The sequence below is a fragment of the Oncorhynchus gorbuscha genome, linkage group LG09 (genome assembly GCF_021184085.1).
Source record: "Oncorhynchus gorbuscha isolate QuinsamMale2020 ecotype Even-year linkage group LG09, OgorEven_v1.0, whole genome shotgun sequence".
Lineage (NCBI taxonomy): Eukaryota > Metazoa > Chordata > Actinopteri > Salmoniformes > Salmonidae > Oncorhynchus > Oncorhynchus gorbuscha.
Window position 1 is genome coordinate 82961234 of NC_060181.1, and position 9350 is coordinate 82970583.

General features: G+C 42.5%; 1 protein-coding gene across 2 annotated transcripts in view; it reads right to left on the reverse strand.

Annotated features, from left to right (window-relative positions):
* The window catches only part of LOC124044177 (collagen alpha-1(VIII) chain-like), a 42501-nt gene extending 40647 nt beyond the window's left edge, over positions 1–1854 (reverse strand). For both annotated transcript variants that reach the window (XR_006840446.1, XM_046363691.1), the window contains exon 1: positions 1735–1854. The gene's annotated coding sequence lies outside the window, so the exon portion shown is untranslated. The remainder of the gene's footprint in view (positions 1–1734) is intronic.
* Positions 1855–9350: the final 7496 nt, after the last annotated feature.

The window sequence follows — 9350 nt, forward strand, 5'->3', positions numbered from 1 at the left end:
ACATTTTGTTGTGCTAAAAAAAGTTATTACATTTAGATTTTGTGTCACTGACCCACACACAATACCAAAGTGGAATGATGTTATTAGAAATGTTTACTAATTAATAAAAAATGAAAAGCTGAAATGTCTTGAGTCAATAAGTAAGTATTCAATCCCTTTGTCACAGCAAGTTTAAGTTCAGGAGTAAAAATGGGCTTAATAAGTTGCACGGACATCGTTTTTGAATGACTACGCCATCTCTGTACCTCACACATACAACCATATGTAACGTCTCTCAGTCGAGCGGTACATTTTAAACACAGATTCAACCACAAAGACCAAGGAGAGTTTCCAATGTCTCACAAAGAAGGGATCCTATTGGTAGATGGGTAAAAAAGCAGATATTCAATATCCCTTTGAACATGGTGAAGTTATTAATTACACTTTGAATGGAGTAGCAATGCACCCAGTCACTACAAAGATACAGGCGGCCTTCCTAACTCAGTTGCTGGAGGGGAAGGAAACCGTTCAGGGATTTCACCAGGAGGCCAATGGTGACTTTAAAACAGTTACAGAGTTTAATTAATGGCAGCGATAGGAGAAAACTTAGGATGGATCAACAACATTGTAGTTACTCCACAATACTAACCTAAATGACAGAGTGAAGAAAAGGAAGCTTGTACAGAATAAAAGGAAAGGAATTTACTTAATGTCCTGAATACAATGTTTTCAAGCATGGTGGTGGCTGCATCATGTTAAGGGTATGCTTGTCATCAGCAAGGACTAGGTCGTTATGTAGGATAAAAAGTAACGGAATAGAGCTAGGCACAGGCAAAATTCTAGAGAAAAACCTGATTCACTCTGCTTTCCAACACTCACTGGGAGATAAATTCTCCATTCAACAGGATAATAACCTAAAACACAAGGCCAAAGATAAACTGGAGTAGCTTACCAAGATGACATTGAATGTTCCTGAGTGGCCAAGATATATTTTTGATTTAAATCAGCTTGGAAATCTATGACAAGACTTGAACATTTCTCTCTAACAACCAACTTGACAGAGCTCGAAGAGTTCAAACATTATAATTAAGTGCAAATATTGTACAATCTAGGTCTGCAAAGCTCTTAGATTTACCCAGAAAGACTCACAGCTGTAATCACTACCACTGGTGATTTTGACTCAAGGATACTTATGTAAATTAGATATTTATGTATTTAATTTTGAATACATTTTCTAAAAACATCACTTTGTTATTATGGGGTATTGTGTGTATATGGGTGAGAAAAATGTTATCCATTTTGAATTGAGGCTGTAACAGAACAAAATGTGGAATAAGTCAAGGGTATTAATCATTTCAGAAGGCACTGTACAATCAGTCCTGTGTAAAACCAGTCCTGATATGAAAAACTCACTGAGAAAATATTATGGATATCATCACAGAGCATCAAAAAACAATGACAAGGAACACCACTCTATACAAAGACTTGTCTACAACTCTGGTTCTGATCATTCCAAAATACACTCAAAGGCAATCAACCTGTCAACTGTTCCTAAATGACCAGTGCTGATTGAACAAATACAAACACATTGCATATACAGACACATAAACCAAGTGCCAAGATGTCAACCTGAATTTAACTATATGTTTTTTGTTTTACATGCATCTGAAAAAACTTAATTTATTACAGCATTCACCCTTGTGATCTGACATTATGAAAAAGATGCTAAGGCTGGAGAATTGGAAGGTTCCTTACCTTTCTCTGTGAGTGGCCGTTTAAAGGGGGAATAATCACTGCAGTCAGACAGATGGAGAGACAGACAGATGGATGTACTGAGACAACCCTGGGTTATGAGCTCCGAACAGCATCACGGCATGGACCTGTCTTATATCTACTACTGGGAGGAGTCAGGGGAAGAAGAGTGCAGAGAGAGAGAGAGCGAGAGAGGGGAGAGGGCAAGAGAGAGGGGGGGCAAGAGAGGGGGAAAGAGAGAGAGAGGGGGAGAGGGCACGAGAGAGAGAGTGAGAGGGCAAGAGAGAGGGGGGACAAGAGAGGGGGAAAGAGAGAGAGAGGGGGAGAGGGCACGAGAGAGAGAGTGAGAGGGCAAGAGACAGAGAGGGGGAGGAGGGATGGAAATGGAATGAGAGGGGGGAACGGGCAAGAGAGAGAGAATGGGGAAACAGAGTAGAGAGAAAGAGGGGTGAAAGAAAGTGAGAAAAGGGGTGGAAGAGTCCAGACTTCAATAAGAATAATGGATGGAAGAGTCCAGACTTCAATAAGAATAATGGATGGAAGATTCCAGACTTCAATAAGAATAATGGATAGAAGAGTCCAGACTTCAATAAGAATAATGGATGGAAGAGTCCAGACTTCAATAAGAATAATGGATGGAAGAGTCCAGACTTCAATAAGAATAATGGATAGAAAAGTCCAGACTTCAATAAGAATAATGGATAGAAGAGTCCAGACTTCAATAAGAATAATGGATGGAAGAGTCCAGACTTCAATAAGAATAATGGATGGAAGAGTCCAGACTTCAATAAGAATAATGGATGGAAGATTCCAGACTTCAATAAGAATAATGGATGGAAGAGTCCAGACTTCAATAAGAATAATGGATGGAAGATTCCAGACTTCAATAAGAATAATGGATAGAAGAGTCCAGACTTCAATAAGAATAATGGATGGAAGCGTCCAGACTTCAATAAGAATAATGGATAGAAGAGTCCAGACTTCAATAAGAATAATGGATGGAAGAGTCCAGACTTCAATAAGAATAATGGATAGAAGAGTCCAGACTTCAATAAGAATAATGGATGGAAGAGTCCAGACTTCAATAAGAATAATGGATAGAAGAGTCCAGACTTCAATAAGAATAATGGATGTAAGAGTCCAGACTTCAATAAGAATAATGGATAGAAGAGTCCAGACTTCAATAAGAATAATGGATGGAAGAGTCCAGACTTCAATAAGAATAATGGATAGAAGAGTCCAGACTTCAATAAGAATAATGGATGGAAGAGTCCAGACTTCAATAAGAATAATGGATGGAAGAGTCCAGACTTCAATAAGAATAATGGATGTAAGAGTCCAGACTTCAATAAGAATAATGGATGTAAGAGTCCAGACTTCAATAAGAATAATGGATGTAAGAGTCCAGACTTCAATAAGAATAATGGATAGAAGAGTCCAGACTTCAATAAGAATAATGGATGTAAGAGTCCAGACTTCAATAAGAATAATGGATAGAAGAGTCCAGACTTCAATAAGAATAATGGATGGAAGAGTCCAGACTTCAATAAGAATAATGGATAGAAGAGTCCAGACTTCAATAAGAATAATGGATGGAAGAGTCCAGACTTCAATAAGAATAATGGATGGAAGAGTCCAGACTTCAATAAGAATAATGGATGTAAGAGTCCAGACTTCAATAAGAATAATGGATGTAAGAGTCCAGACTTCAATAAGAATAATGGATGTAAGAGTCCAGACTTCAATAAGAATAATGGATAGAAGAGTCCAGACTTCAATAAGAATAATGGATGGAAGAGTCCAGACTTCAATAAGAATAATGGATAGAAGAGTCCATACTTCAGAATAATGGATGGAAGAGTCCTTCAATAAGAATAATGGATGGAAGAGTCCAGACTTCAATAAGAATAATGGATGGAAGAGTCCAGACTTCAATAAGAATAATGGATGGAAGAGTCCAGACTTCAATAAGAATAATGGATGGAAGAGTCCAGACTTCAATAAGAATAATGGATGGAAGATTTGGGATTATTAGTTGTGAATTAGCTGCTCCTAGCCACCTGGTCCAGTTCAAACTGTGGGTCAGCTGCTGAGTCAGGGGCTTCCACAATAGGCTGACTGCATTCCACAACACACTGACTGCATTCACCCAAACCCACCCACACAAACATACACGAGTCGGGAGTCCTAAAAGCAAGAACATGACAGTGTTCTCCAAGGCCAGTTCTGACACCTGTCCTCAACTCTCTACCCCACATGACTCACTCATTTTGTGGTCTCCAGAGAGTGTCTGTACGTACACACCACCATGTGTCCACCCCTCCACTACCAGAGCCTGTAGTCTGCCCTCAGGGTCTTATAGAATGGAAAGAGAGCAGTGTGTCTCTCCTGTAGGTGGATGAATGCAGTAAGTGTGTATGGGGGGGACCAAGGTGACAGAGGGGAGGGAAAAGGTGGATGTCCTGTCCTGTCTTCCACAGGCAAACGTCAGCTCTGCCAGCCTTGGCCAACTCTCCTCTGAGGGGACTGTGTGTCTGAGGGAGGGGGGATTGTAACCTTAGACATCACCAGCCATGTCCAGCCAGTCAACTACTCATGACTAATGATTAATAATAACTCATGTTTAATCATTAATGACTAATGATTCATTACTAATAACATATGATGAATAACTAACAATTAATGACTAATGATAGATGACTAATGATCGATCATTATTGACTGATGATTCATGACTAATGACATACGTGTAAAGTCAAGTAGTTAAAAACAGCTGAGTAGCCTCGTGTTGCAGTGGTTCTCAACTGCTGTCCAACGCATTGCACTTTTGTTGTCCTAGCCTGGCACTAACACACCTGTGCATTCATGTGGGCAGGACTGGAGTCAACCACTTAAACACGGTTCTAGTGTGCTTTGTTTTCAGTAGGTGGAGTTGAACTGTTTTATTGGCAAGGATTCCCTGTCATTCTCTGAAAGTGGGCTGTGGGCATTCAGCCTGATAGAGCTCTACTGTACACACACACTTTGAGTGGCGGTGTGAAAGGAACATGTTAGCCAGGCTGTAATGAGACCGTGTGTTTGTCCCTGGCCTTCAATTCTCTTCCTGTTCCTTTAATGAAGCCTCAATAAGCCTCAGTCACCTCCCATTGTTTGTGTGTTTGTGTGTATGTGTGTGTTTGTACAGTTGAAGTCGGAAGTTTACATACACCTTAGCCAAACACATTTAAACTCAGTTTTTCACAATTCCTGACATTTAATCCTAGTAAAAATTCCCTGTCTCAGGTCAGTTAGGATCACCACTTTATTTTAAGAATGTGAAATGTCAGAATAATAGTAGAGAGAATAATTTATTTCAGCTTTTATTTCTTTCATCGCATTCCCTGTGGGTCAGAAGTTGACACACTCAAATAGTATTTGGTAGCATTGCCTTTAAATTGTTTAACTTGGGTCAAATGTTTTGGGTAGCCTTCCACAAGCTTCCCACAATAAGTTGGGTGAATTTTGGCCCATTCCTCCTGACAGAGTTGGTGTAACTGAGTCATTATCTGTAGGATAATTTGTATTACCTGTAGGTCAGGGCTTTGTGATGGTCACTCCAATACCTTGACTTTGTTGTCCTTAAGCCATTTTGCCACAACTTTGGAGGTATGTTTGAGGTCTTTGTCCATTTGGAAGATCCATTTGCAATTTAGTGTACGTAAACTTCTGACCCACTAGAATTGTGATACCGTGAATAATAAGTTAAATAATCTGTCTGTAAACAATTGTTGGAAAAATTACTTCAATTAACGTCTGTATCTGTAGCCATCCCTGAATCTCCGGTTTATTAGGACCTGACACCAAACCACACTCATCATGACCACTTCCTGTTAGCGTTGGCTCACCATCTAGACCAGAGAGAGAGAGAGAGAGACACTAAAAGCATGGTGTCCAGGAGGTGGGAGTGGATGGATTTGAAGGACATTACAGGAGGTTTCAGCACCTTATTATCTCATTACAGAGCTGGGCTGGTGCTGTGGGTCTCCCCCATCCACCCCCAGCAGACTCTGCTGTGTCCTGAGAAAGTTTATGATGCCTGATATGTGTGGCGTTGTCCAGAACCCCTGTTGAGTGTTACCTATTTGTGTTTTGGTCTGTTCCCCAGGAGCGCTATTTAGAGGCTCAATGAAAACATGCTTAGAGTCCAACCAAAAACATCCGGTTGAAATAACTCAGTAATAACCATTGTAGCAAAAGGATCCCAGACAGAATGGCACATGTGCAGAAAATACAGTAATGTTTGTGAATGAATGAGAATGCTTGTGCTTTGCTTGGTAAAGTGTTTTTAATGGTTCTATTTGTAATGTATACAGCTCAATCTGTGTCTAGTCTGCCATCTGTCATTGTCTCTCTCTCTGCTGCTCCCACTCCCGGGCTTTATTGCATTCCCTCCCTGCCTCGAGAATGTGTGTGTGCGCACGTGCACATGTGTGTGTGTGAGTCATACAGCAGATACACAGTCAAGGGGAATCCTATAGGTATTCATTGGTACTGAGACATTATTCAATGAGTGTGCTTGCCCTTTAAACATCCTCCACCTCCCTGTAACTATGACATCCGACCTACTGTTTACCAGGAGAGGAGAGGAGAGGAGAGGAGAGGAGAGGAGAGGAGAGGAGAGGAGAGGAGAGGAGAGGAGAGGAGAGGAGAGGAGAGGAGAGGAGAGGAGAGGAGAGGAGAGGAGAGGAGAGGAGAGGAGAGGAGAGGAGACTCCAAACCAACCACCCTTTTAGGTTACTGTTTTATTACAGCTATTACTGTGGGAGTTGAGAGGCTGAGCCTGTCACCGTGGTAACGATGGGTCAACCATCTCTCCTTTACGGACCACAGCCGTCAGGGCTCTATATCTGATTGGTTGACACAGCTTAACTTTGCAATACTCCCACATTACCACATTCTTCCTTACGTTCCCGTTCTCCGTGTGGCAACACCGGAATTCCGTGGGTAAATAGAGGAGTCAACATACCAACACTACTGTCACACCATCCCATTGGGACAGAGAGGCATCCAGATGATCTAGGCTGGGCCATGTTGGTTTCTCAGCACTTGGCACAGTGAAAACATGGATCTGACTTTAAAGAGAAGGCTCCTTCAGAACACAGTGACAAGTATTAATCACCCTCAACTCAGGCCTCACAGCCTCACGCATGGCTTAGATGGCCGCCTCGCTTCGCGTTCCTAGGAAACTATGCAGTTTTAAAAAAAATTTTTACGTGTTATTTCTTACATTAGTACCCCAGGTCATCTTAGGTTTCATTACATACAGTCGAGAAGAACTACTGAATATAAGATCAGCGTCAACTCACCATCAGTACGACCAAGAATATGTTTTTCGCGACGCGGACCCTGTGTTCTGCCTTTCAAACAGGACAGCGGAATGGATCCCAGCGACTAAGGAGACGATTGTGGACTTCAGGAAACAGCAGAGGGAACACCCCCCTATCCACATCGATGGAACAGTAGTGGAGAGGGTAGCAAGTTTTAAGTTCCTCGGCATACACATCACAGACAAACTGAATTGGTCCACTCACACAGACAGAATCGTGAAGAAGGCGCAGCAGCGCCTCTTCAACCTCAGGAGGCTGAAGAAATTCGGCTTGTCACCAAAAGCACTCACAAACTTCTACAGATGCACAACCGTAAGGCTCTCCAGAGGGTAGTGAGGTCTGCACAACGCATCACCGGGGGCAAACTACCTGCCCTCCAGGACACCTACACCACCCGATGTTACAGGAAGGCCATAAAGATCATCAAGGACATCAACCACCCGAGCCACTGCCTGTTCACCCCACTATCATCCAGAAGGCGAGGTCAGTACAGGTGCATCAAAGCTGGGACCGAGAGACTGAAAAACAGCTTCTATCTCAAGGCCATCAAACTGTTAAACAGCCACCACTAACATTGAGTGGCTGCTGCCAACACACTGACACTGACACTGACTCAACTCCAGCCACTTTAATAATGGGAATTGATGGGAAATTATGTAAATATATCACTAGCCACTTTAAACAATGCTACCTTATATAATGTTACTTACCCTACATTATTCATCTCATATGCATACGTATATACTGTACTCTATATCATCGACTGCATCCTTATGTAATACATGTATCACTAGCCACTTTAACTATGCCACTTTGTTTACATACTCATCTCATATGTATATACTGTACTCGATACCATCTACTGTATCTTGCCTATGCTGCTCTGTACCATCACTCATTCATATATCCTTATGTACATATTATTTATCCCCTTACACTGTGTATAAGACAGTAGTTTTGGAATTGTTAGTTAGATTACTTGTTGGTTATTACTGCATTGTCGGAACTAGAAGCACAAGCATTTCGCTACACTCGCATTAACATCTGCTAACCATGTGTATGTGACAAATAAAATTTGATTTGATTTGATGATTTGAAGGTCGTCCGTGGTACAGGTCACCATTAGGGCTGTGGCGGTCACACAATTTCGTCAGCCGGTGATTGAACAAGCAAATAACGGTTGGTCTCACGGTAATTTACCTATAATTAGCATTAACACATTTAGCATCTTCTGGCTTCCATACATAGCCTACAAGCCACTTATGCAGACCTTTGGAACATCTATATATTAAAAAGCCATCTATTGTCGTTCTTTTAACGCAACGTAACGTAAACAACACTGCTAGCTAGCCAGCTAGCCCCCGAATAGCAACACTGCAGAAACTATTACACTCAACGGAACGACTTGATTAGTGTAGTGTCAACAACGCACCCACTGCCAGCTGGCCTACTTCAGCAGTACTGTATCATTTTAATCATTTTAGTCAATAAGATTCTTGCTACGTAGCTTAACTTTCTGAACATTCGAGACGTGTAGTCCACTTGTCATTCCAATCTCCTTTGCATTAGCGTAGCCTCTTCTGTAGCCTGTCAACTATGTGTCTGTTTATCCCTGTTCTCTCCTCTCTGCACAGACCATACAAACGCTCCACACCGCGTGGCCGCGGCCACCCTACTCTGGTGGTCCCAGCGCGCACGACCCACGTGGAGTTCCAGGTCTCCGGTAGCCTCTGGAACTGCCAATCTGCGGTCAACAAGGCAGAGTTCATCTCAGCCTATGCCTCCCTCCAGTCCCTCGACTTCTTGGCACTGACGGAAACATGGATCACCACAGACAACACTGCTACTCCTACTGCTCTCTCTTCGTCCGCCCACGTGTTCTCGCACACCCCGAGAGCGTCTGGTCAGCGGGGTGGTGGCACCGGGATCCTCATCTCTCCCAAGTGGTCATTCTCTCTTTCTCCCCTTACCCATCTGTCTATCGCCTCCTTTGAATTCCATGCTGTCACAGTTACTAGCCCTTTCAAGCTTAACATCCTTATCATTTATCGCCCTCCAGGTTCCCTCGGAGAGTTCATCAATGAGCTTGATGCCTTGATAAGCTCCTTTCCTGAGGACGGCTCACCTCTCACAGTTCTGGGCGACTTTAACCTCCCCACGTCTACCTTTGACTCTTTCCTCTCTGCCTCCTTCTTTCCACTCCTCTCCTCTTTTGACCTCACCCTCTCACCTTCCCCCTACTCACAAGGCAGG